We start from the raw sequence: 8,834 nt of genomic DNA, 5'->3' as shown, positions 1-8,834 counted from the left end.
CCACCCCCCACACCTACCCCCCAATCCCAACCCGCTCCCCCACCCCTGACGCGGTTCATTTCAGACTGTTTGGCCCTGTGAGGATGCGGTCACAGAGGGCCAAGGAGGCTCCGTATGAGCCACAGGGATGGGTGTGCAGTGCTGCCTCCTCCTCCGGCGCCAGGACACAGGTTCCAGGCAGGTGAGCTGAGAGCCGCTAGTCCATGGCCCCTCGGCCTCCTGCTCAGCCACCTTCTGGGTGAATCGGTCCAGCCCAAGCCCCTCTCCCCAGCCTCCCCTTCAGCTTCTCTCCCTGCCTGCTTTTATAAGGCACACTTCATTCAATGCCATAACAAAATAATGAGTGACCCCGGGGAGACGAGGCACAGACGGCCACTGTGCGGAAGGTGCCTCCACAGCCCCGGGAGGTGGCTCACTCTGTACAGTTCTCCGGAGGCCATGCTTGTATCTGACTGTGACTGGGCTGAAGCATGGTGTTTGCATAACGGCTAGTAGCATGGTTTTTATTTCTTACGCATTCATGGCTCACAGTGTAGCTATTCTCCCTATGAGCAACCCGTCTGTGTTCATAAGTGCGGCTCCCTGTCGTTCCATGTCCCTGTAGCATGGATCCAGTCTGAAAGGTGAGGACAAGTGGAAACCCCTGAGCTGAGCTTGCCCGCTGGGACACGTCTCCTTCCTGCGTCACCTTCTGGTTTAGGGAGTGCCCCGGTCAGCCCTGAAGTGTTCCCTACAACATTTTCTGAAGTTGTGCAGAAAACCAGATCTCGTTTAAAAAAAAGAAAAAAATAAACAACTTGTAGGAAGACAGAGAGGTGCTATGGGTACAATTTTTAATAAAAACATTATTTTGTTCCTTAAGTGCTTGTGGTTTTCTTCAAGTGTGGATGGAGTGACTTGGGAGGCCTTAGGAACCTTCTCGAATTCTAAGGTTGTAAATATGAACCACTGGGACTTCACCCGAAGATGAACCACTTCCTTCACCCCAGTATTGTACTGGACCCCTCTGCCTTCCCCCCACACACCCTTACCTTTATCAGAGCCCATCCTGTTGACATGCAGGTGTGTACAGGCAGCGAGCATCCCCCCGACTGGAGCTGAGGTCGGAGTGAAAACCACTTCACACCCTTGCAGGGTGGCCTGAGGCAGGCAGCTCAGAGCCTGAGCCAGGGAGACCTTCCGCCTGAACCAGCAGCATTCCCAGGGCCAGCCCAACTCCACCCACCACCTGGCTGGACCACCAGAGACGTCACAGGTGCCCAGAAGGGGAAGAACAGCTCAGAGACAAACTTTGCCTTGGGGTGGGGGAAGCGGACCTGTAAGCAAGATGGCCTTCCCCTCCTAAGGGGTCTGGCCACACCATAGTTTGTCAGGCTCCAGGTGTGCTTTGGGAATGAGATGAGGCCGTTTCCCTTCCCTTTTGGAAGTGGGATATTCCTTGTTTCTTTCCTTTTAAGAGACAGGATCTCACCCTATTTCCCAGGATGGAGTGCAACGGTATAATCATAGCTCACTGCAATGCTAGTCTCCTGGGCTTGAGTGATCCTCCAGCCTCAGCCTCCCTAAGTGCTGGGACTACAGGGTGCCTGCAGCGGAATTTTCAAAGGCATCTGCCAATCACCCAGGGAACCCTGGGCTTCTGTGAAACGCAGGGCCCCTGCGGCTGCAGTGCCGGGCCACCAGCACGGCTGCCCCCTTATTACCTGCAGGCTTTAGGGTCTCAGTGGCCCAGGAACATTAGAAATCTCAGTGTCCAGGCCACACCTAGGCCAGTTAAATCAGAGTCTCTGGGGATTTGGTGCAGACATCCGATTTGTTTTGAAAGCTCCCCACGTGATTGCAATGCAGCAAGGAAGCCATGCTGCTGGAGGAGGGGCTGGGGAGGAGCCAGGGTTCTGACCTTGAAGAAAGGGCTGGGGTTCTGGCCTTGCCAACATTGCCCTTTTGCTCCGGAAGCAGTCACTGCCACTGATAAGCCCCAGGTAAGAGCTTTCATTTTCTCACCATGGCCAGCCTACATCCTACCACAAATCTGCACATTTTCCACCATCGCCAATATTTCAGAAGTTGCAGCTGGTGTGGGGAAGATTGACATTTACTGAACGCATGCCATGTGCCAGATGGTATTCTGTGCTCTTGTTAGTCCACAGAACTCCCTCCAGGACCCTGTGAGGTGGGTACAGTGGGGGTCCCATTTTGTAGATGAGGAAACGCACCCAGAGTGGTGAAGCCATCTGCCCAGGGGTAGCCAGCTGGTCAGGGACAGATCAGCTCTGAACCTGGGCAGATCGAGGCTCCAGAGCCTGGTCCCTAGGTCACCGCACAGCACTGCCTCCCACGAGGCTGTCTGCGGTCACCCTCAGATCTGTGGGAGGAGGCAGGCACCTCTCCCTACAGCTTGGAGCCTGGTGTCATTACTGCGATTTCTCGGGCTGAACACACATGCTGCTCAGAAGACTTTATTTTCCCCACATCATCCTCTCCTATTATAAAGAGAAAGGACGTAAGGATAGGTTGTGCAAAGCCCCGTCATTGCTACTATTGTTGAAAAGTTCATGGGAGAAAGGTTTAAATGCAACCGGTTAGCCCAGAGAAAAGAACTGCCCTGTCTTGTTGGATGAAGATTAGATAAGAATACCTCCACAAGGCCGGGCGCGGTGGCTCACGCCTGTAATCCCAGCACTTTAGGAGGCCGAGGCAGGTAGATCACAAGGTCAGGAGATTGAGACCATCCTGGCCAACATGGTGAAACCTTAACTCTACTAAAATACAGGGCAGGACTCTCCTGTGTGCCCTGGTTTATACCACAGCCAGGCAAGACCCACAGTGCAAAAAAAAATGGCAGACCAAGACGTGGCTCTGAGGTGGACGACGAGGTCTTTCCATGCTTCTCAAGAAAATCAAAATTCCGCACAGTTCTGCCAGTGTCTGTTAAACACGCAGTTAGGTTTTGGAGGTTTGGTCTTTGTCAGGAAGTGGAACCATGTGCAGAAACTTTATTTGGGAGCCACAGAAGCCTTTGCAAACTTCCGATGAAGCAGCCTGTTTTTCTGAAATGGTTGGCTCGCCGGATGCTTGTTTTAAAAGGATTCGAGCATGTCTGTGGATTTGCACAAGCACCTCAGGGTTTGCCAGAAATTCTTTCCCTTTAATGGCTCAAGTCAGTTAACAGCCAGCATGGGTGAAAATTCCAAGCTGTGAATTCTGGACTCTGTGGTCTTAAAACGTCCTGCTTCTCCTCAGATAAGACAATATTCTGCAGTCATTAAGCAAACCAGTATATTATGGGGCTAAATCGCATCCAGACTCAAATATTTTAATTACAAAAAAAGCCATTTTTCTGAGGCATTTTGAAAATGCATCCATGTCTGTGGGATTCTCCAGCTGCCACCGATAGATTTGGCCTGCAGACCTGGTGGGTCCAGAGAGCCCCATGGGGCCCCCAAAAGGAGGCCGAGAAGCGAATCCCATTCCCCTGGTGGAGCCCCAGGTTTGCAGGGATGGGCCCCTCTCCTCTCTCTGTCTTATGGAACGTTTTGCAAGGATGTTGAGTGCCAGAGATTTGGAGAGTCTGGGACTCGCTTGCCACAGAGGTAGGTATGGCAGAAACCTGGTGGAGATCCAGCAAGTCCCTTGGAAGGTCTCCAAAGGCATCTCTCTTGGAGACAGGGCCACTCAGCCTCCCAGCGGGCCCCCTGCAGAGCCCCCAGCACAGGTGTGGCCTGGCCTGGGCTCCCTCACTGCACCCTCTCCCACCCATTGCTCCTACTTTCTCCACCAGTGATGTCTTTCCCTTTTCTGCACTTCCTGCTCAGCCCATGCTCAGTCCCTTCCTCAGGAACCACCCCTTCCCACCCCCAACGGTTCCAGCCAGCCTGGTCCCCCCCATCCTCAACCACCCACTGTCTCAGGAAGGCCACACCCTGGGACCTTGTTCCTTCATGATTTTTGCATCCTCCCCATGACCAGGCCATGAGTCCCGTGAGCTTACAGTTTGTCCTTTCTTCCTTGTTTGCACACCCCAATACCAACTCTGATGTACAATCCCCACACGCTGGGTGCTTCAGGGAGATGGCAGCATGTCGGATGCTACCTGCCTTGCACCTGCCTGTAACCAAACTCTGGGCCCATGGTAGGGGCACAGCAATCTCCAAGTCATACCATTAAGTGCAAAATAAGCATGCTTCCATTTGTGCATGAGTGTATATATATATGTGTATGTGGGTTGCATATGTGTATACACCATGCATGCAGGGTGGACACAGATGTGCACCCCTTAAACCCCTGTCGAGAAAGGGCATAATACCATGTTGCAGAGAAGGCCTCCAGTGCCTTCAGGATTTGCCTCAGCTACAGAGAGTTGCCTTACCCAAGGACTCATTCTTTCAGGAGCATCCACATCTCTGGCTGATGGAAGTGGGCATATCAAGGAAGGCCTGGCCATTTTAGCTGGACAGGGAATAACTCTGGTAGGACACATTTACCCTGAAGCTAGGCCAAGGCTCTGCCAGGCCCACAGCATGGCTGAACTCTGCCCAATACTGTCCTTCCTCCCTCCATAAGTGTGGACCCTGATGCAAACCCTGCATGCCACATTCCCTCTGAGGGCCACTTTTAGACACCTGCTCTGTAACACATGGAAAGGGCTGCCTTAGAACCAGGCCAGTCACTTTCAGGGAACTCCTCTTCCCTGGACTTGTCTGACCTGCCAGTGAGGCCAGCAGTCCTGGATTTTGGGGATCTGCTGAAATGTCTGCCGCACGTGCAAAGTCATATGAGAAAGGAAATGTCTTCATAGTACACTACATGGCTCAGTCGTGGGTGGTATTTAAATAGCTATTATATGTTGAACTTTGTGTGTTGATTTGTTCACAAATTGTGAAATAACTCTGTTGGGAAGTGAGGGAGGGCAATGTTTCTAATGTTTGTGAACAGGGTGAAGGCTAAGACTTACAATCCCTGACTGAGGAGTCATAAACTGCAAAAAAAAAAAAAAAAAATGATCAAAAATGATCAAAGTCACAGCACAAGCACAATACTTAGAAAGATGAGGGCCAGGCACCATGGCTCACTCCTGTAATCCCAGCACTTTGAGAGGCCCAGGTGGGCAGATCACAAGGTCAGGAGTTTGAGACCAGCCTGGCCAACATGGTGAAACCCCATTTCTACTAAAAACATAAAAATTACCCAAGCATGATGGCACATGCCTGTAGTCCCAGCCACTGTGGAGGCTGAGGCAGGAGAATTGCTTAAACCCAGGGGGCAGAGGCTACAATGAGCCAAGATGTTGCCACTACACTCTAGCCTGGGTGACAGAGCAAGACTCTATCTCAAAAAAAGAAAGAAAGAAAGATGAGGATAAATACAAGATTGAGTAGTTACAGGAATTGGAAGTGCCAGCCTAGGCTGCAGAGTCAGGGCTGCGGGGCTGTGGCAGGGTAAGCAGACCTGGAGCAGCGATCACACAAGCGACCGTCAGCTTTTATGACATGTTTTCTTATACTGTTTGACTTCCACATATGTTACTTTCATTTAAAAATAATTAAAAGGGAAAGAAAGCAGGCATTGTGTTGTTTTTCATTATGTAAGACTTGAAACAACTTATATGTCCATCTGAAGGGGATTTAGAAAATGAATTATGCTACTCCACGCGTGGGAACCCAGGCAGCTGTTTAATAGAATGAGGCGGGCCAGGCGCGGTGGCTCACGGCTGTAATCCCAGCACTTTGGGAGGCCAAGGCAGACAGATCACCTGAGGTCGGCAGATCGAGACCATCCTGGCTAACACAGTGAAAACCCATCTCTACTAAAAATATAAAAAATTAGCCAGGCGTGATGGCTCACACCTGTAGTCCCAGCTACTCGGGAGGCTGAGGAAGGAGAATCGCTTGAACCCAGGAGGCAGAGTTTGCAGTGAGCCAGGATTGTATCACTGCACTCCAGCCTGGGCGATAGAGAGATCTCAAAAAAAAAAGAATGAAATGGGATTACATGCATGAAGACAGCTATCTCCATATGTGTGTGTAAACACACATACATATGCTAGAAAGAGTAGAAACTATCTCTGGAAAGATGGACAAGAAATTGGTAACAGGGGTTGCCTCTAGAAAGAAGAATGAAGGGAAAGGAGCCAGAGTGGGGACTGGCCTTCACACTGCTTGCATTTCTCACCCTGGACATGTGTTATTCTTCCCAATAAAAAGGAGAGAACCTGAGATGCCCAGACATCCAGGCTGGGGGGCCACCCTCACCAGCACTCAGTGCCTGTCTTCTCTTGACCTCCTAGGCAACGGGCACAGTCCTCAGCTGGAGAGAACAAGCCGCTTCCTAGCTATGTGGTCTTGGGAAAAATCACATCCCTCTAATTATTTTCCTTTCCATAATATAACACTAGGTTTTTAAAATTTTATTTTATTATTATTATACTTTAAGTTCTGAGATATCTGTGCAGAACGTGCAGGTTTGTTACATATGTATATGCGTGCCATGGGGGTTTGCTGCACCCATCAACCCATCATCAACATTAGGTATTTCTCTTAATGTTATCCTTCCCCTGCCCCCTCACCCTCCCAGCAGGCCCCAGTATGTGATGTTTCTCTCCTTCTCCTCGCTGTGTCCATGTGTTCTCATTGTTCAACTCTCACTTATGAGTGAGAATATGCAGTGCTTGGTTTTCTGTTCTTGTGTTAGTTTGCTAAGAATGATGGTTTCCAGCTTCATCAATTTCCCTGCAAAGGACATGAGCTCATCCTTTTTTATGGCTGTATAGTATTCCATGGTGTATATGTGCCACATTTTCTTTATCCAGTCTATCATTGATGGGCATTTGGGTTGGTTCCAAGTCTTTGCTATTGTGAACAGTGCTGCAATAAACATGTGCATGTGTCTATATAATAGAATGATTTATAATCCTTTGGGTATGTAACCAGTAATGGGAATGCTGGGTCAAATGGTATTTCTGGTTCTAGATCCTTGAGGAATTGCCACACTGTCTTCCACAGTGGTTGAACTAATTTACACTCCCACCAACAGTGTGAAAGCGTTCCTATTTCTTCACATCCTCTCCAGCATCTGTTGTTTCCTGACTTTAATGATCGCCATTCTAAATGGTGTGAGATGGTATCTCATTGTGGTTTTGATTTGCATTTCTCTACTGACCAGTGATGATGAGCTTTTTTTCATGTTTGTTGGCCGCATAAATGTTTTCTTTTCATTTTGAGGCTTACATGGAAAGTTAGTGGGAAAGCAGTGTGAAGATGCCAAAAATATATTAGCATTTGTTAGTTTATTCCTGTTGTCACCATTGCTTCCACCACCACCATCTCAGGGAACTTCAGGTAAGAAACAGGGTCCACCAGTCAATGTGTGAACCGTCCCACCCTGGCCTCCCAGGTGTTCACGGGAAAACCAGGGACAAAAGACCAGGACACTTGCCGTCACGAGTAGGTCAGAAATGACCCAACCCAACCACTCCAAGGTTTCACCGCCAACCCATTCATACAGGTGGGGTTTTAAGTAAATGAAAAAAATAGCCCATCTTAAAAACAAAATTTATAACCCATCTTTCTGAGCTTCCAGGTCCTGAGTCAGAGACACCTGGTGAGAGACTGTGGGAGGGACGAACACTTCGGGACTCAGTGCTGAAGTATCCAGAGAGTCACCAGCCCAGGATCTTTGGGGGGCTCTTGGAGAGTGATGCAAGAAGTGAATCCCCCAAACCAGCACCACACTGGGGCTCCCAGAGACCATTTCATAGGTTTGGTGACATATGGCCTGTGGACCCCATCCTAGAACCAGAGAGGACAGTGATCTTTTTTCCCGGGTTGCCCAAGACGCCAGGAGGGTCTTGGCTCTACAGCCCCAGCCTAAATCCTATTTCAAGAGCATCTCTGTGACCAAGATCACCAAGCCAGATGGGAGAGTGGAGGAGTGCGGGACTGCGGTGGACAGTGAGGGCCGGACAGAGGCCACGATAACCCAATATGAAGCAGATAGCAGTCCTAGGGTGATCCAGAATCACCAGGACCTCCAGCCCTGGATGATGCCTTCTCCATCCTGGACTTATTCCTAGGAAGTTGGTTGTGGTTGGTTCCAGTCCTGGTAGCCTTGTTAACTAACCCTCAGAGGCCTTCAAGTCCTTTCCACCTCCCACCCATTGCCCACCATCGATGAGCTTAGCTTCCCCTCTTGCCACCTCAGGGGCTTGGATATGTGGAATAGTGAATTGCAGGTATGTCAGTTTTTGTCACTGACAAAACTGACCAATAAAACCTTTATTTATGCTATTAAAAAAAAAAAAAAAGACCACATGCCGGGTGCACGGCCCTGGAGTCAGCGGCCCAAGCAGGAAATGCCGGACGAGCCCACTGCGCGCCTATCAGGGAAGCGAGGGCTCATTCCCGATTCCACCTCCCTCCTAAGTGCAGATTTCCATCCCTGGAGAGGAGGCAGCCCCCTGTATCGGTGTTAACCATCCCACACTGAAGATGGACTGCAGTCAGCATTTCATTTGCCGGCAACTTAGGATCTTTTGGATAAGAAATTGTACCTTGGGTCAGTCCCATCTCCCATTCAGAATGATCTGTACTGGAAAGTGTCATGCATTTTAAAAATATATTTTGGCCTGTAATCCCAGCACTTTGGGAGGCCGAGGCGGGTGGATCACGAGGTCAAGAGATCGAGACCATCCTGGTCAACACGGTGAAACCCCGTCTCTACTAAAAATGCAAAAAATTAGCTGGGCATGGTGGCGCGTGCCTGTAATCCCAGCTACTCAGGAGGCTGAGGTAGGAGAATTGCCTGAACCCAGGAGGCGGAGGTTGCGGTGAGCCGAG

At 49.9% G+C, this 8,834-nt stretch overlaps 1 pseudogene; it reads left to right on the top strand.

The window, feature by feature from the left end:
- Window positions 1-3,433: 3,433 nt before the first annotated feature.
- LOC108307879 lies at window positions 3,434-8,172 on the top strand (annotated as a pseudogene).
- The last annotated feature ends 662 nt before the right edge of the window (window positions 8,173-8,834 follow it).

This window comes from Cebus imitator, unplaced genomic scaffold (genome assembly GCF_001604975.1).
Source record: "Cebus imitator isolate Cc_AM_T3 unplaced genomic scaffold, Cebus_imitator-1.0 Scaffold82, whole genome shotgun sequence".
Classification (NCBI taxonomy): Eukaryota; Metazoa; Chordata; class Mammalia; order Primates; family Cebidae; genus Cebus; species Cebus imitator.
Note: the sequence above shows the minus strand (reverse complement) of the source record. Positions and strands in the feature narration are given on the sequence as shown.